This window comes from Anolis sagrei, chromosome 5 (genome assembly GCF_037176765.1).
Source record: "Anolis sagrei isolate rAnoSag1 chromosome 5, rAnoSag1.mat, whole genome shotgun sequence".
Classification (NCBI taxonomy): domain Eukaryota; kingdom Metazoa; phylum Chordata; class Lepidosauria; order Squamata; family Dactyloidae; genus Anolis; species Anolis sagrei.
This window is the reverse complement of record NC_090025.1, coordinates 125,183,551-125,203,722: the sequence shown is the minus strand read 5'-3', so window position 1 is coordinate 125,203,722 and position 20,172 is coordinate 125,183,551. Positions and strand designations below refer to the sequence as shown.

At 37.7% G+C, this 20,172-nt stretch overlaps 1 protein-coding gene across 1 annotated transcript in view; it reads left to right on the top strand.

Moving 5' to 3' along the window:
• The window catches only part of PLXNB2 (plexin B2), a 402,707-nt gene that overhangs the window by 102,537 nt on the left and 279,998 nt on the right, over positions 1–20,172 (top strand). The window contains exon 2 of the mRNA XM_060777770.2: positions 6,605–6,789. The gene's annotated coding sequence lies outside the window, so the exon portion shown is untranslated. The remainder of the gene's footprint in view (positions 1–6,604; positions 6,790–20,172) is intronic.

Genomic DNA, 20,172 nt, shown 5'->3' with positions numbered 1-20,172 from the left:
ATGCCATAGTTTCTGCCAGCAGAAATGGCATTCTGTAGGAAGAAGTTCTCTTTTGCCAGTTGAATTCTTTCCTGCTGGTTGATCTCAGAGATCAGCTGAGAAAACAATCAACCATCAGAATTCCTCTACTGGTTAAGATCTGGTAACCAGTAGAGGAATTGAGTTTCAGATAGGGCAGTGCAAAGGAGAAACTACATTATCCCTCCTCCAACTTAGACACACAACCACAATATTATCTAAAAGTTAGGTCAGGATAACTCTTGTTCTAAGTAATTTCCAGCATCCCTTAAATTCAGCATAGCTTAAGATGTCCTAATATTTATCATCTTGGTCAGTTAAGAATCAACAGCTATGCAATATATTCTATACATAAATTCTGTCTACATTTGCACAAGCTGGTTCTTGGCACTCTACGTGTTTTCCCCACATTGTTTTAAAAATGCCAGTATGATAGCAATGATTTAAACCCTATAAAATGTAATTTTGTCATCAAAGGATTAAGCTCCATTCCCTTGGTCACATAGATTTGAGTTGAAGCCTCCAGATTTCCAATGGTTTAACTGAAAATATTGATCATAACAAAAGAAAACATAAGCTTACTTGTGCTCTGGCTGTGCTCCTTTCCAATGAAATCTTCATTATAAGATTTTTGTTCAGAAGTCTTTCCAATTTATAAATCATTTGAAAGTTTTGATATCCCTTGGTGCTAATTTTGGGGAAGGAGGCATCTCTACAGATGAAACTTAACTCATACCATCCTTTTCCAGCTTTTGACTAGATTAACAAAACCACTTTCCGCTCAAATCTTATTATTGAAAAGAATTAAGATAATAAGATGGCAGATGGAATTGATGTTTGTGGTAGTCATTCAGTATTCTTCTCTGGCTCCTGAGAAATGGAGGTTGAAGTCCCATTTTATTCTGGTGGTCCTTTATCAAATTCATACCCTTTTATATACATACACTATGAAGAACACTAACAGAATGAACTAAACAAATCAGAATAGTCACAAAGCAGCAAAGAGTTTGCATGATGCAGTGGTGAGTGTTAGATTTGGATTATGGGAGACAAGGTTGAAATCTTTGGGCATGTTCTAAGACCCATCTATACTGTCCTTATACTCTATGATCCGATCCCAGATTATCTTTGTGTCCCAGAATATATGGCAGTGGAGACTCATATATCCAGTTCAAAGCAGATAACCTGGGATCAGATTCTGGGATATTAAGACAGTGTAGAATGGGCATTAGCTTCATAGAACAGAAATGGCAAGATCCCTCTGAATAGATCTTGCAAGAAAACCTTGAGATAGATTTGACTTAATGTCACCGTAATTTAGAAATGAATTGAAAGTGCTTAGCCATTGCACAAGCACATGCACCAAACAACAGTAGTAACACATGGGGAGGGGGACTGGATTACAGCACCCAGAATCCCCCAGTCAACTCGACACCTGTAGATTCTGGGATTGAGACTATAAAAATCATTTTAACAGTCTTGAGTCTCATCTCAACCCATAGTGGATTATAATGTACATACTTATTGCCTCACTTTGTCCACATTAATGTCACCCAGAAACCTATTGTCCCAATACTAAGAGGGGGACCATGTAGCAATGCCAGCCTGGATATGTTGATGTCACAATAATTGAGATGCTTAAATTAAATTAGAAAGTGTAAAGTGTATCTGGAGCTCAAAATCCTATATGTTTTCATACTGGCTGGAAACTTTGCAATCCAGCAGTTTATTTATGTACAAATGTGTTTGTGCATGCATTCTCTCTCTCACACACACACACACTGAACTACTCTATATACTTATACATAAGTCTAGAAATTTTTGTTGAAAAATCAACCTCCAAAATCAGTTAGTACAGTTAGTACTGTACTGTAACCCTCTTTAAAATGGAAGAATCACCTTCTCTGAGTTGAATGGCTAAAGGCAAAATCTTAGTCCATCCCAGGAAAACCTAAACATTACTGAACACTGGTATTTATATCTGCTGGGAATGGGAATGGCAGCTTTGGCCTCAGTGTCTCTACTCTTTTAGAACATGCGCCAAATAAATTAAGCCTTCTCTTCCATCTTTAGAACAATGCAACTTAAGTGGGTTTATCAAGAGGCTTTTACTTTCATTCTTTTTCCTCTCTGTCCTTAATATTTCATCATTAGGCATCTAATTTTCTCAGACACCAGTGAGCAACCCTTCAGCTGGAAGTGCTAAACAAATTGCTTACACTAAGACAGGCATCCGCTACTCTGTATAAATCTTATGGCATCAGGGTGCCTCGCTTAGCACCGTCCCCTCCTTCCTTTTCTTCCCAAAGATTAAGTGTCCCTTCTGTAGGAGCCTCTCTCATTTACCACCTACTAACAATGCCTGCTGAGCCACAAGGCTGTCTGGGACTGTTCTTTCTTGCCTATGCAAATGTTGAGAAATGGGCTCTTCTTCTGACAAATATGTAATTATTTTCTCCTGTTCCAGCGACGATTATTAGGGTAAATTGGAGTTCATTTGATAGCTGCAGATGAAACAGCATTTTACACTGTGCCATTTCAGGACCCTGCATTGTGTCGCTGATGCTTTGTGTCAGGGACTTTGACTGTAATTGATTTTTTTAAATCCACCAACATAGACTGGGGTAAAGGGGTTTTATAAAGTGAAGCAATACAGCTTCAGACAACTACTGGGATCTCAACGAACATCCCAAACCTTTAAAAAAGGAGACTGGTGAATAAATGTTGACAATTTCCAGATAGTAGTTTATTATGCAAACATTTTGTTTTTAAGAAATGGAGAAAATGCATTATTTACAGCACAACAACTGCAGAATAAATTCTTGATTTTGGATTTTCCCCTCTTCCACTTTCTCCATTAACCTCGCAGTTTAAGTATAAATAACTTTCAATAACTTTAGTAGCTGTGGATATGATTTAAAACACTTAATGTTCTGAGTTTCATGTGAGACAAGAGCTGGTATGTAATATAATAAATATAATGCAATATGTATAGGAGCCTTGATGCAACCCAAATGCCTCAAAAGCTGCCTAATTCTCCTTAGTATTGGGGAATGTTGTGTATTCAGTGAGGAACTAGGGAATGATCCCCTGTTGACAGAAGAGGACAGGACTGGTGTATACACACTCTGTGCATACGTGATGCCTTCTCTATGCATTCAAGCTGCATAGTTGACATTAAAGACAAGTGTCTCTCTAGGGGCAACCAGTTTGCCAGTGGTGACAATCCTAATTTAAATCACTCAACATTGAAGGCAATGCTGAAGCATGTGTTAAGCAAATCTTTCAAGTATGATGAGGTAATGAAATTATGTGCTCAGTGTTCAAACACCAAGAAGTAGTGGAAGGAGGCAATGGGTGTAAAATCAATTGAGGGGTAAGGAAATGAGATCACAGTTAGTCATACATTATATATAATTTAATGATTTGGGGCTAGTTATTTTTGATCTTAAGTGTAAACATTCTTTTGTGTATTTTTCACTTAATGGAGATTATACAGGGTTAGTCAAAATGCATAGGCCAATAAGCCATTCAATTGAATGGCTTATTGGCCTATGCATTTTGACTAACCCTGTATATTACCAGATTGTAGTCCAATCATATTCATTGATTCAGAAGTGTCCTGAAACAGAGTTTGTGCACTAAACTTGGAGCAAAGAGACAATGCATTTCACTTTGTTTCTCCATCTCGTCCTTGAAATAGCTACTGTTCCAAATACTGTACAATTTTTTTGTACAAAGAATGTGAACTCTAATGCCAGAAGCAGATTACACTGGTATCTGAACTCCTAGATAGCTTCATGTCTGGTTTTAATTGGCATTGGTGAAGGAACATGAACTCCTTAAGATAGAACACAGTTTCATAAACCCAATTGTAATTTGTCTTCATTGCTGACTGTAAGAGATCCTAGATGCAAGATATAATGATAATGTTTCAATAAAGTAGATGTTTGTATGTTTCTATGTGGAACTGAATTGTGGAATGGCTTAGACGATGTTTTTGGACAATGAGATGAACAGTGAAGGCATTGTTTTTATATGTTTTAAATGGTTTTAAATGATATACTGTATATTGTTATGGCATCAAATGGCTTCCAGGTTGTAAGCCGCCTTGAGTCACCTTTGGGTTTGAGAAAGGTGGGATCGAAATAGCGTAAATAAATAAATGAATAAATAAGCGGCTCACTGTGTATTTATATGTTCCAGTTTGTGGCATTCATTCTGAGAATGATATAAACTAGCTTTCAGTGTTGCTAGTTTATATCATTCTCAGAACTCATTTTAAAAGTTGCAATTACTTGGTTTTTACAATGTAATAATATTGGTTTCATGAAGTTTACTGATACATGAAATTTAAACACCTGTTGGAAAACGGACAAATCATTAGTTTTCTTGTTTGTAACAATGCATTATTTCCTGTGCTTAATATTTCCCCTATTATCCCCAATAAATATTTGTGCAATCAGAGAGATTACTGCAGTTAACATCTACTTTGTTGATTTCCCTCCTCTAAATCCATATTTCATTCTGTTTGATTTGAATTGAGGACTGGTTGTTCTTACAGAATAAACAAGCTAAAGCCAGATCCCAAAATGTTACTTGAACTTCTGTATCAGTGAATACATATTGTGTTCCTTTCCTCCTCTCCCGCCTCCTCCTCTTCTGCATTTTAAATGGCACTTTTGGACCAGCCATCGCTACTCTGTCTAAAAATAATTGAAGCAATAGGTTGGATCCAAATCTGCCCATCTCTTCTTCTTTTCATGGCCCACTATATGCCACATAAACTGTTAACATCCTTATTCACTGTTACTTATATAGTAACACGAACCTTGGCACTATACCATGAGAAGTTTTTGAAAATGGAACAGCACTAATGATTTCTTCCTTCCGTTCACTTTGGCAGTATGCCGTCGAAATTATAATGCCATTAAAATGATGAAACAATTAAATAGACATCAGTAATACTACACAAAACAGTAAGGGCACATCCTAAACCCAACAGCTACTATTCAGTTTGAAGCCTTGCAGAGCAGTAATAGCTGATGGCTGAAACTAGGAGGAATTGTTTTAAAGTGGTTCTTTTCCAATTTGCGGGCCAGTTCCACAGGATAGAACAGGATATTCCCATTGAGCCTCATGGACCTAAAACTGTGGGTGCTACTGGATTTCACCCTATTTTCAGTGCTATTCACTCTGTGTGTGTAAATGAGAAGGAGCGGTTATTCATCTCTTTTTTGTTGGAATTGGTGCATGTGTTAGATCTATCCTTGGAAGCTGTAATGGGCTGGGTGACTGCATGAAACTTGAAAATGAGTCCTGATCAGGCAGAGACTTTGCATATTAGTAGCTCCCTGAGAATTGTGTAAGCTATATGTCTTATCTGAGCATACACTCCCACAAAGGAGTATAAGCATGTTGTGTACTTCAAGTACTTCAAGATAAATCTCGGTCACTGATGATGCAAATGCATTCTGTGGTCCCCTTGGTACCAATTTTACCTAATTTACCTTCTCTGGCATTTCTTGAACAGGAACAACCTAGTAAGAGTGGTTCATGCACTAGTAATGTCCCAGGCAGCTCCACATTGCAGTACTTTAACTGGGGCTCCATCTACACTGCCATATAACCCAATTTCGAAATCCAGATTATGTGCTTTAAACTGGATTATATGGCAGTGTAGACTCATATAAGTCAAAGCAGATAATCTGGATTCAGAAACAGGATTATATGGCAGTATAGATCCAGCCTGGGACATTACTAGTGCATGAACAACTCTGGCTAGGTTGCTCCTGCCATGCATTCTCATACAAAGCAAAAATATAATGTTGAGGTTGGCTTGGTGATTAGGTGAGTTTATTCAATACATTATCAGTTATACACAATTTTTTGGAATGCAATAGAATTGCATCAGAGGACCTATAGATGCCAAAATAAGTGCTCTCTGTAGGCCTTCTGAGCAATTGTCCATTGGAAGTGTCACTAGAAATTCACCATATAATTGCATTGGAGGTGTCTAGTGGTCCTTTAGCACAATTCTATGGTATGCTTCAGCTTGGGGTTGAAGACATCATTCGTTTCAGAAAAGAAAATCAGGATTTCAGATTTTATGTGAAAAAGGCATTTTACAAAGGTTCCTAGAATGGTACTATAATACAGGCATACTGCATACAAAACAGCACATGTGAATGGTTTCAAATTATTTTCTATTGTTTTAATTCATTTTAAGCAATTTCATTTTAACTTACTAAATTGCTTAATATGTTTCCCCAGTTTGTTGTAATTATTTTTAATGTTTTAAATGGTTTTGTGTTAAGGCAAATTAGAGGTATTTTATTGAATGCTACCCCACGATTTTTGCATAAAGGTTCAGATGGAAATATTTAATTAATTAATAAATGGAGTCAAATAATGTGGTAGCCTTGTCACTAGTAGCGATTAAATCCTAGCAATACAATGGAAAGTGTGCTTTTCAAATGTGATATAAACAAATATCTTGTGAGCAGCCAGGTCAACAATCATTTTTATTTCTAATAATCACTTGGCTTCCAATTTTAACAGTGTATTTTCTTTCTGTTTTTGCCAGGTTTTGCAGACTTATCCAGAGTTAGGATTCTTGATTGCTGTGGAAGCTGGTGGAATTTCTGAAGGCGAAAAATGCTTGGGTTGGTCCATCTTCCCCCTTTATAGAACATTTTTATATTATTTGATTAAAACCTGGAGTCCTTTCTCAGTTCCGAAGTCCAAAGATTGTTGCATGACTCATTACAGGTATGAAATATTCTAATTATATTCTTAAATGGTTAAATATTTAATAGTTTTATTCTTGGAAATAAAAAATAAAAAATAAATCTCCTAATCTATATTCTTTTTGATATATTACAGTATCTAATCTCAGAAGCAACTAATAAATTAACAAGATAACCAATACAGTCTTGCCACAGAGTGAGTTTCCATTACTGTTGCTGAAATAAACCAATTCTGAACATTGAAAGGATATGTTTCAGAATTTTATATTTTATGATCTAGTAATTAGCCACTGGTAGAAAAAAGATTTTCATGCTATCTTGGAAGATGCTTTGTACTGCTTCAGAGTATTTTTTTTCTAAGTCTTATTTCATGTGAAGAGTGGTGGAGTAGTTGCACATTTCATCTAATTGTGTTGCTGAGCTTTTGAACTGAACTTCTGTAGTGTATGGGTCATAACTATATTTTGCCTTGATCTTTTATCTTATTTTATTTCAAGGAAATTTATTTAAAGAGGAATTTTATGTCTCTAAATGTGAAAGTTCTTTTTGAGCTGTCATTTCTTTATTGTGATAGACTGTCCTAGTTCAATTTCAGTCATCCATTTTTAAAGCTATGTAAACTCATGATCAACACCACATCCTTTGTAGTGAGCTCCATGACTCAATTGTCTGAAGAAGTGCTTCCTTTTATCTGCCCTCAAAGTTCTTCTATGGGTACTTAACAGCTGGTTTATATTCTGTTAGTGTTTTTCAAGGGTTTCCTTTCTAGGAGCACAGGAAAATTCCCTCACTGCATTCCAACAATGCAAAGTTACCTTTTAGTGTCAGTGATAAACTAGAAATCCTGTTGAATGTTGGTTTTGATTTATTCCAACCCATGCAGTTAATGTGTGTAGTAAAATGGATCCTGGTTGACCAGCTACTTGACTAAGGCTGTTCTAAATTAATTTCAGAATATTGGCATTAAAGTACAGATCACTTTACTACCTACAGAAACATTTAACATTTTATCCTTTAATTTTTGGTTAGATCTTAGAGAAATGAGGAGACTTCTTTCTTGCATTTTCTCAACAGTATTTTACTTTGTATACTCCACCAACGAACACTAGACACTGTAGGTGATGAGGCATAAACTTGCAAAATCATCTCTTGAGTATTGCAAGCTTAAGAAAATCCTAAATTGTAATAGGTTGATAGGTGACTTGAAGGCATACACACATAAACAGATTTTTGTGAACTTCTTTTAGTCTGCACAAGTTTATAATTTGTTGATCTTCATGGTGTCAAAAAACACTTTGTACTTTTTGTGGTAACATACACCTCGAAATTGCTGACCTTTTCCAGTTTTCAGCATGAAAAGCAATAAAATATCAAAAGATAAGTCATAAATAATATGATAAACAGTTTGTTTTTTTTAAAAAAAAGAAAGAGTATTGAAAGAACATAATGTTTCACACTGACTGATGTTGGAAATCGCAACCTTCTCAAGTTTCCACTACTTATTTGTTACATATATAATTCAGATTGCTTACTGTATTGTATATGTGTATGTTGTTTGGCTGTTTTTCATTAACTCTCTGCTGTGGGAGGGACTGCAGACGATGTGATCAGATCTGGGCTTGTTCAGGACTCAGACTCCATTTTAGATGTTTGCTTTCAGATTCAAGCAGGGACAGATGTATGCTTTAAAACTTCAGTAGGAACAATATACTTAAAGACTCCATTGGACTTTCAGACTAGACAAAGGCTCTATAGACTCTCAGAACAGAGAAATGCTTTGGACTGTGTATGGACTGTTGATTCCAAAAAATATGGCCTGTGTTACCTACACAGAGTAACTACTTCAAATCTATTTGTAACTGGTTTGAAAAGCAAAGTACCTGTATGCTGAATACACAAAGTTTGTGAGTAAATCAACTATGTTACTTTTAAATAAGTCTGCTTATTTTTGTCTCATGAGAGCAGGACTTAGAGGCAAATCTATTTTAAGGGAGAGTAGATGTTTTGGGGAAACTAAAAAAGAACATTTCTGAAACTCTACTATATATGTGTATTGGCATATCTTTGTCCCTAATATTTCAAAGACATATCTAGATAGGTGCATCAGTTTAACAGCTGAGAAACCTAGTTGCCTTGCATGAATCATAGAATCATAGAATCAAAGAGTTGGAAGAGACCTCATGGGCCATCCAGTCCAACCCCCTGCCAAGAAGCAGGAATATTGCATTCAAATCACCCCTGACAAATGGCCATCCAGCCTCTGCTTAAAAGCTTCCAAAGAAGGAGCCTCCACCACACTCCGGGGCAGAGAGTTCCACTGCTGAACGGCTCTCACAGTCAGGAAGTTCTTCCTAATGTTCAGATGGAATCTCCTCTCTTGTAGTTTGAAGCCATTGTTCCGCGTCCTAGTCTCCAAGGAAGCAGAAAACAAGCTTGCTCCCTCCTCCTCCCTGTGGCTTCCTCTCACATATTTATACATGGCTATCATATCTCCTCTCAGCCTTCTCTTCTTCAGGCTAAGCATGCCCAGTTCCCTAATCCGCTCCTCATAGGGCTTGTTCTCCAGACCCTTGATCATTTTAGTCGCCCTCCTCTGGACACATTCCAGCTTGTCAATATCTCTCTTGAATTGTGGTGCCCAGAATTGGACACAATATTCCAGATGTGGTCTAACCAAAGCAGAATAGAGGGGTAGCATTACTTCCTTAGATCTAGACACTATGCTACTATTGATGCAGGCCAAAATCCCATTGGCTTTTTTTGCCGCCACATCATATTGTTGGCTCATGTTTAACTTGTTGTCCACGAGGACTCCAAGATCTTTTTCACACGTACTGCTCTCGAGCCAGGCGTCACCCATTCTGAATCTTTGCATTTCATTTTTTCTGCCAAAGTGGAGTATCTTGCATTTGTCACTGTTGAACTTCATTTTGTTAGTTTTGGCCCATCTCTCTAATCTGTCAAGATTGTTTTGAATTCTGCTCCTGTCCTCTGTTGGTGGTGAATGCTGGTGAATGCCGTTTCCCCCAAAAGGTTATGACTCGAACTGGTCATGCTTCTACCAAGAGGTTATGGCATCATTTTTCAAAAGGTTGTGACTTTAAAAAACTCATACCATTCCAAAAATCATAAAATCTCTAAAAAGGTTTTGGAGATTTCCATTTTCCAAAAACTCACACACACCATTCATTGTAAACTACCACACACAAATGGTACAGAGCACAGGAAGCAAAGAATATAAGAAAACTGGATGTATTCGGCTTTCCAACTTCATCATCAGCAAAACATAAATCTGTAAATAATTGATTCCCCCATAAAAATATACTGTATAGTATGCTATATGTTAAGTTCAATCATATTTGTAAAAAAAGAAAAAAATATTCAGCATAGAGATATAAGCTTCAAATAAACCAAAACAAAATTAACAAAGTGCCTGGATGTGATGATAAAGAGACATTTTTCTATCAATGTAACAAGCTTATCAACTTACTAACTAGGCAACTGATGAACTGTCAAAAATCTTTGCAGCATGAAGCTGCAAAACTGGTGAAAGGGAGACTCTAACAAGCTCAGGCAGACTTTGAAGCTAGTGCCATCTACTTCAGTCTTAGTTTTTCATGTTTTCTTTGCATCAGTTGCAAAACAACGTAGGGTCTACCAGGTTTAGCATGCCCTGACATTAATCTATTGATTGTACACAAGTCAGTTGTTTCAGGAAACTGTAGCCATGGAAAACAAGAGTGAAACTTGCAAGAAGAACTGCATCAAGCAAAGGAATAAAATAATACTGTGGGAAAATACTAAGTGAATTTAGCATTCATGTTTGTTAATGAGCAAATATATTCTGTGATGAAGCACATAACCAACTGCATATGAAGTGCTGCTTTTTTATATTATAGATAGTGCAGCACAGGTTTAAACTTTCCCTAAGGAATAATTTGATGAAAACATCTGCCTGTAATTTACAGGCACCTGAAAAGCAAAACCGGAGAGAAAATTTAATTATGAAACCTCGATTTAGACAATGTGGTTAAATGCAGGGAGCATGGTTTAACAGCCCTTACTTAGGAGAACGCGTGACCAGAATAATGTGGTAGAGGCTGCATGACAATGTATATTTTCAATATTTAACAAGTATTGTATGTTCTGTTACTTTAATAATTTGATGGTTACGGCAACCTTCAAACTTTCTGTGTCGCTACAATGTGGTCTAAGACTGAGAACATCAATGTTCTGTTCTCCAGCCCAGTGCCTAGATCAGCAAAAAAAAAAAAAAACTCTCTGGGCGACCTTGGGCCAGTTCATTGTATCTTAAACTTAATGTACCTCCCAGAGTGGCAATGAAAATAACCTTAGAATAGATAGAAGAGAAACAATGTATAGTCGGCCTTCCATATCCACATCTTCTACGGTTTGAATTTTTTTTAATCCAAAGAGCAAAACTATGTTTTGGCATTTTATATAAGGGACACAATTTTACTCCATGGGTTTTGGTATCCATGTAGGTCCTTGAATCAAACTCCAGCAGATAGCAAGTGCCCAGTGGATACTGTTTTGAGCTCTCAGGAGGAAAAGTAGAATAAAAATGTAATTAAATAGTACTGTCTCTTCATCTATTCCTACAAAGGACATTTGAAGAAAGTAGGCACAAAGGCACATGATATCTCATTGCCATGGATGAGCTCACTCTGTGCAATTTAGTTCCATCATTTAATAAAACAAACAGACATCATCATCAGGTTCCAGCAGTGTGTAGAAGTTCTTGAGGCAGGTCTGTCTTGGGCACAGTTCCTTGCATCTCTATGAGAAAAGAAGTCTCTCTCTCTTTCACTATTCCCAATCATTGGTGGAGGATCCATGATAACAACTTGCATCACCCATGACCATTAGGTATGCTTTCTAGGCTGATAAGAATTGGAATGCAACAATAAACATATGAAGAGTTTATCAATAGCATTTTGAACATGATGAACACAACTAGACTTTATGAAATAGTTATTTTTTGTAAACTTTCAAAGCATAAATTACATAAAAGAACACAGGCAATTATAAAAGAGGAGCCCCTGGTGATGCAGTGGGTTAAACCCCTGTGCCGGCAGGACTGAAGACCGACAGGTCGCAGGTTCGAATCCAGGAAGAGGCGGATGAGCTCCCTCTATCAGCTCCAGCTCCTCATGCAGGGACATGAGAGAAGCCTCCCACAAGGATGATAAAAACATCAAATCATCCAGGTGTCCCCTGGGCAACGTCCTTGCAGACGGCCAATTCTCTCACACCAGAAGTGACTTGTAGTTTCTCAAGTCGCTCCTGACACGATAAAAAAAATTATAAAAGAAAAACATAAACTAAAACCAATGTATCTTTGAACCACCAGTCTATGGACACATCTACACTGACCATTTAATGCAGATTCAAACCATTATTGAAGAAAGTGGTTTCTCTGTGCAGATTGATTACATAGGAAACCCTGGAATCAATTTGAGACCCAAATGATAATTATACAAACACAGAACACTGACATACCTTAAGGTTTTTCTTACATGTGTTTTTGTGGGAATTTGTTGTCTAGTTTCAAACTGCATTAAATGGTTAGTGTAAATGGAGCCTGTGCTGGAATTATTCATCACTCAGCCCTGCAAAGCCTTAACTTTGTTGCTGAGATGTTCTGGTGTTTACTGAGAAAAGAAAGAACGATATTCCCTCTTGGAAAAGGACGAACTTGACATTTCTTTTATAGAAGTTTTATTTTTCAAAAGGCACACCAGGGAAAAAAGGTTTCACTTGAGCCCCTGGCCCAGTAAGTTAGTCTGAGATGCTAATTTAGAACCAGTGGTTGCTGTTAAGTTCCCACCAGCAAGTGTGGAGTGACAGTACTTTTTTTGAAGCTAGAATTCACTTAATATGTTAATAAGGGGTACAAAGGGGTCTGCAATTTAGATTCCTTAGAAAATTTAAAGGTCTGGTCGACTCAATGGGTGATAAAAATGGTGGGGGGGGGGGGAGAGAGAGATAAAGGAAAGAGAAGTTCATAGGCATTTTGACAGACAGGCCATTTTGAAGACTGAAGAGTGTTTAGTGATTTCTTTACATTTTTCAGGGTGGTCTCTAAGGAAGTCATATGTCCAAAGAAAGATGATATGTGATTATATCACTTTATCCTTTTAGTACTAGAAAGGCATGTTTGAATAGTGTACATAAGTTGAAATAACATAATGCTTTAAAAATTGGTTGGATTTCTCTGCCACTGAATGCAGGCAGCAATTGTTGTGTTGCCAATAATAACATGCATGTTATATGAAAAGGAATATCTCCCACAATATCCATTCATGTTATAGTGACTGAAGGAATCTCGCCAGGTATTATTTATTTATTTGCAACATTTCTACCCCACAGGGGGACTCAGAGTGGCTAACAATGCCGCAATAATTACAATTATAAAAGTAAAATAAAATCATACAATACAATAAATTAAAACAACATTAGTTATCCAATCATAAAGGCATTTCCATTATAACAATCGTATAGTCCAACTCATTGTTCAGGTGCTGTTATATCCATTAGCCAAAACCTTGGTTCCACAATCACGTCTTCAGTTTTCTTCTGAAAGAAAGGAGGGAGGTTGTGGATCTAATTTCACTGGGGAGTGAATTCCACAGGTCGGGGGTCACCACCGAGAAGGCCCTATCCCTCATCCCCACCAGCCACATTTGTGAAGCTGGCGTTACCGAGAGCAGTTTCTCCCCGGCAGATCTTAGATTACGAGGCAGAATGTAGCAGGAGATACGTTTGGACAAGTAAGCTTGGCCGGAGTTGTATAGGGCTTTATAGGCCAAGACCAGCACTTTCAATTGTGCTCAGAAATGGACCGGCAGCCAGTGGAGTTGACGTAACAGGGGGGTGGTATGCTCCCTGTACGACGCTCCAGTGAGCAATCTGGCTGCCACCTGTTGGACTAGTTGAAGTTTCTGAATAGTCTTCAAAGGCAACCCCATGTACAGTGTGTTTCAGTAATCTATTCGGGATATAACTAGAGCGTGGACCACCATGGCCAGATCAGACTTCCCAAGGTATGGGCACAGCTGGCGCAATAGCTTTAACTGTGCAAAAGCTCTCCCGGCCACCACTGAGACGTGGGGTTCCAGGCTCAGTGATGAGTCCAGGATCACTCCCAAGCTCCCAGGATCACTCCCAGGTAATGGCAGTCAATCAAAAGAAGTAACCTGTCACTGTAATCAGAGGTACTGAGTACTGTATATACTCATGTATAAGTCTAGAATTTTTAGTCAGACAGTCAACCATGGGTCAATGTACTATACCTTTACTCTTATCAAAAAAGAAATCATTCCCTTCTCTGAGTAGAGTGGAAAAGGGTGAAAGCTTAGTTCATCCTAGAACAGTGTTTCTCAATCTTCCTAATGTCGCAATCCCTTAATAGAGTTCCTCATGTTGTGGTGATCTCCAATCATAAAATTATTTTTGTTGCTACTTCAAACTGTAATTTTGCTACTGTTATGAATCATAATGTAAGTATCTGATATGCAGATGTATTTTTATTCACTGGACCAAATTTTGCTCAAATACCCAATATGCTCAAATTTGAATACTGGTAAGGTTGGGGGGGGGGGATTGATTGTGTCTTTTGGGAGTTGTAGTTCCAGGGATTTATAGTTCCTCCAATCAAAGACATTCTGAACTCCAGAAATGATGGAATTAAACCAAACTTGGCACACAGAACTCCCAGGACCAACAGAAAATACTGGAAGGGTTTGATGATCATCGACCCTGAGTTTTGGAGTTGTAGTTCACCTACATCCAGAGAGCACTATGGACTCAAACAATGATGGATCTGGATGAAACTTGGCACAAATGTGAACACTATTGGAGTTTGGGGGAAATAGATTTGACACTTGGGAGTTGTAGTTGCTGGGATTTATAGTTCACCTCCAATCAAAGAGCATTCTGAATCCCACCAACAATAAAATTGGGCCAAACTTCCTACACAGAAGTCCCATGACCAACAGAAAATACTGTGTTTTCTGATGGTCTTTGGCAACCCCTCTGATACTGTCTCACGAACTGCCACCCCCTCCCAGGGATTCCAACCCCCAGGTTGAGAAACACTGTCCTAGAAGGACCTAAAAGTAGCACCAATCCCCTGTACTCTCTCCACTGTGGTACTACCTCCATATTTTTAAATGCCAGGATAGGAAAATCGCAGGGTCAGTTGGGGTGGCACTGGCATTTTCTGTACTCTGCAGAGTGACCCCCAACTTATCCACTTGCTATTTAAAAATCCATAATTTTGGTCCAAACCCTGCCATTGATTTATATGTGAAGCCAGTGTGCACACAGGTATGTACAGTACTTAGTTTTAAATTGGATTTTACTTCTGTCTTTTAAAGAATCATTTTCCTTATTTTATGTTTCCTCTTAGATGTTTTGTATAGGTATCAATGGGAAAAATACCTATATACTAATAAGGAACCCAGTCTGAAAGTCTACACACACACACACACACACACACTACCCGCAAGCTGATGGAAACCCTAGGGTTTTGCAGAAATAACAAAGGAGAGAGGGCTAATCAATCAACTAAGCTTACTCATTGTTTGTAGAATGTGACATGATGCACCAACAGGTTTACCAGGTCCAGGCCATCTCAGGCCTGAAGATTTCAGCACCAAAACCTGGGATCCAGGTTTGATTAACTTGTTTATCTTTCTTAAGAGTGTCAATGAGCTGAGAATACTATTGTGTGCCATAGGAATCTTATTATCAAACGCCTTTGATAGAGTCATAATATTAAAAAAGCAATTTCCACCAGTGCAAAATAGCCATGTATTAATAGCAAGTATTGCACAGTATTGATACTTATTAAGGAAATAATATATTACAGTAAATCATAATATTGTCAAGTGTAATTAACCTTTAGAATTCCTTGAAATTTACAGGAATGTGTGATTTAATTCATTAACTTGAATCCCCTGGCAAAAGGATGAGTCTGACTTTGATTAAAACTTGGAACTTTTTTTTAAAAAAAAGCTGTCCTTTAAAATTACAGCCAAATTTTCAAGGTTATTTCATTGTACCGTTCAAACAATGTAGTATTTAAATGAGTTATTTTAACACTCAGACTAATATTTTAATCTGCAGTCAATAAAATACCCGTTAGCTTCTGAAAATTGGTTGCATTTGATAGGGGGGAATGCAGGCTTTCAGTGCTATTTAGAAAAGAATGCATTAAGGATGTATTCAAATCCCAGTGAGTACTGATAAAATACTTCACCTGGGAATTGTTGATGGGATTAAGTGGGAGGGGGGAGAGAATGGGCTTCGACAAAGGCACTTTGAGAAAACATGAGCATCATCAAAAGGATACTGCTGTACTTCGAAGCAGCCTTGTTCAATTAGAACTTATTAGTCAACATAAATCTATTAACTTTTTGGAGTGCTTCAACGGCATGCCCGTTATAATCCTCTTTTCACCCCTAACAACATTTCATTTTAAAGGTTTCACGTTTTGTTTCACAGATATTGGTACATACATTTATAGTGGGTTATTATGCCAGGACCAGCTAATGGAGAGCTTTCTTTTTTTCTAATTATGGGGAAGAAATAGGTCCCCAGAGAATGCAGGCTAAATTGCCAGGAGTAGTAGCAGAGTGAAAATTGAACGAGGAAACAAAACATTCTGTCAGTGGGAAAAACTCCCCGTAGCATTGATAGAGAGAAACAGTCAGTCACTGCTTTCCTTTCATTTGCATCTTGGTCACAAGAAGAGGATAAACGATTATGGAAAGACAGAGCCTTCTCCTTTGGGATGATAGCATTCTAAAAACATGTAGTACCGTGATAGAAGTGATGTGATTGTCAAGTGGCAGGAACCTTCCTCTGAACTTAAATCACCAATTTTGCATTTGTGATAAATGATCTCATTTTGTTAGTTCAGAAATAAAACAACATCAGTTGTGAGGAGCTAAAATATACCCTGAACAATACTTGAATGGAAAAGAATTTCAACTTGTCCTTTTTAAAGTATGGTTTTTTTGATGTCATCTCCGTAAGCCTATTTTGTACAGCTGTGTACCAAGCAGACAACTGCCTCAATCGTAATTCTTGGAAATTTGAACTTGGGGTGTTCCGTTAGTTCTCCCAGAGGAAATTATGTTGATGATGTCTACACAGATTAAAACTGAAATGTAGAAAAGTGAACAGGTAAGGCCATTGGCCCATCTTGGCCAATATTGTAAACTCTGACAGTCATTGGTTCTTTAGGGTTTCAAGCGGGCTTATTTCCTAGCTGTACCTGGGTATTCCTGATAACTGAGATGATAGTGGAGGTTGGTACTTCTTTTAGGTTCTCTTTGGATAGACTACGTTCTCTTCTTCTGCCACTCTACTCGGGCAAGAGAATATTTCCTTTTTGATAAGAGTTTATAGTGGTCCTTATTTATTTTTCAAAAAAGAAGCCACCACCTTCTTTGAGTAGAATGGTGAAAGTCTATTTAAATGTCTGGGAGGGAAGATGGCAGTGGCCAGGAACAGTTGGCCACTGACAGCTAGCCCTTGAAACAATGCTCTTCTCTCTCCACAGAGTGATTCTCAACCTTTTAAAAGCCTTCTGAATTGCTCAACAATACCATATCTGTCGATGAGCTGTACGCTGTGTGAAGAGATGTCTTTGAACTTTAGTTGTTATATATTTGACATACATCATTTCTCACAGGAGATTAGAACTCAGGACATATTTTCTGATATATTAGCTTTCTATATACAAAGCTATTTTGAGTTACGGAAACATTTCAAGTAAATGTAAAAGAACATTATACATATATTATATATATATGTGTGTGTGTGTGTGTGTGTGTGTATATATATATATATATATGTATGTATGTATGTATGTATGTATGTATATTAAAACTCCATTGGGAGAAAGGGTGCTGCAATTGCATAAGAGCCTATCACCATGCCAATAACACAGGTTCATAAATTGAATGTCAGATTGCCATGTTAAATCACAGATATTTGGTTCCTGATTGGCTAAATCTCTCTGCCCTCTTTTAATTTAGGACTTCTTTAATATCATGTTAGTATGTTGCCTGAAGATATACTTACTTATTCCCAGTGGTTCTACAAGAAAAAAACAAAAGCTATATGGGTCACTGGTTAATTAATTAACCAGTTAGGTTTTTTTTTGTTTTTTACTTATTAAAAGGAATGACTCAGTTAATGAAGTAATTTAGAATCTGGACATTACAGTCAGGTCTCCACATTTGCTGGAGGCAGAGGCGGCTCAACCCATTACACAAAGTAAGCATTTGCAGTATAGTTGATTTTGCCCAGGGGCATTCTTGAGGCGCTCTTGGGGGAAAATAGACCTTGACATATTCGAGTTGTAGTTACTGGGATGTATAGTTCACCTACAATCAAAGAGCATTCTGAACTCCACCAATGATGGAATTGAACCAAATATGGCACACAGAACTCCCATGACGAACAGAAAATATATATCAGTGATTGGTTGGGGGGGGGGCACCAAAATACTGTTTGCTTACCGTTGAAAATTACCTAGGGCTACCTCTGGCTGGAGGGAGGGTACAGTGTGAGGGTTGGTAAATGTGAATAAGCAGAATAAGCAGAAGCTTTACCACAGCATTTAAACCAAGATATATACCCTGCAGTAACTGAGGCTTGTGTAACAAGTAACAGTATCTTTAGTTCAAAAGTTCAAACAGGGAACAATATATACATCAGTCTCTTTGAATTCAGACAGAGAACAGAAAGAATAAAACAGTCCTTTTAAATAGTCTTTAAAATATGCCCATTCCTTAAAATGATCAGCCTTCAAGATAGTTGGCAGCCAGCACTATCTCTTCACTGTCCAAAGTGAGAAATGCCAGTTAGAACCATTGGTCTCAGCAGCTAGCCAGAGGCAGTAGCCACTCAGAACTCTGGCTCCTGGCACGTTCAGCCAATCAGCTGCTGAGACATGCCTCTCCAGTTAACTCACCATATCATGGTGTCCTTTTTCAAATCCTCACAAACAGGACCTCTGTGACAGAGAAAAAAGTGCAAATAAGAAAATGCTATTTTTTACCTGAGAGAACACCTCTCTAGGAAATTCTAGAACTTTCAGCACAACTCTGTGGTCATTTTTTTCTGGAACCTGATAATATAATTGCTCTGAAGGACCTCGACATCTTTGGAGAGAACAATTCTCTCGGAATCTCTTCGTCTTTTTGCTTGAATTTATTGTCAACCTTCAGAGGTGTCACACTGGAAGATCTAGAGGTTCCTAGAGAAAACATTGTAATCAAATCCATGAGCAATCAAATCTGTAAAAGTCAAACTTACAAATGTGGAGGGCTGACAGTATTTTTAGCAAGCAAATTGGTCCCAGAGATAACAGTACTATGGAAGTAATACATACAGGTTCCAGTAACACAAAAAATACTTTCGGTTAAGCAAAGGATGAAGAGGAATAATGGAGCTGGGAGTATAAAAATACTTTTTAAAAAGGAAATTCTGTGTCAGAGGCCTTGTTAAATAAAAATAGAAAAATGCTAGGAAATCTAAGAATAATGACACTAGAAAGCTGTGACTTAAGCAGGAGTCTAATTTATTTGCAGTTTCTAGTAACATTTCTATCTGTAGGATGGGGCTAATGAATAAATTCATAGCATGTTGTGGTTGATCCTTTTCTTCCTATGAAGTTAGAAATATCTATACATTTTTCTCAGAATATATATAATTTGACAAGCTGCTTTGTTTGTCCAAAGTATACACTATGTTAATCCATTGCAGCAAAACAACAAGAAAGTTCTGTGTCATCTCAAAGAATAAAAGAGTTTTATTAAGCATGGGTTTTGAGGATTCAGCTCCACTGCAGATACCACAAACCATTGAAGCAGTGGGCTATATTACAAAAGTGTCTGCCTGATAAAAATTAGTCACTTTATTACGGTGCCATGAGATTGTTGGTTATTTTTCTTTCTCTGTGTATGAGTGTCTTACTACTTATAATACTTTTTGTTGTGTCAGTGAAGAACATTACGGTTGACCCTTCACATTCATGGGTTTTACACTTGTGGTTTGTATTATTTGAGAGTTTTTACCCTTACCTCCCAAAGTTGAGGTTGCTATGAAAACATTCAGGAGGCGAGCAAAAGGATGGGGATGTTCACTCTCACTCATCTGTGAATGTTTACCCCCCCCCCCCCTATCTCCTGAGGTCAGGGCTGCTATGTGAATGTTCACATGGCAGCCTCAAATTTGGTAGGAAAAGGAGATAGATTTGCAGGGTAACTTTGTGAGTGCACATGGTACAAGTTTCTCTTTCTCTTCATGTGTGTTGCTAGTTTCTGTTTCCCCTAGAATAGTGGTTCCCAATCTGTGGTCCATG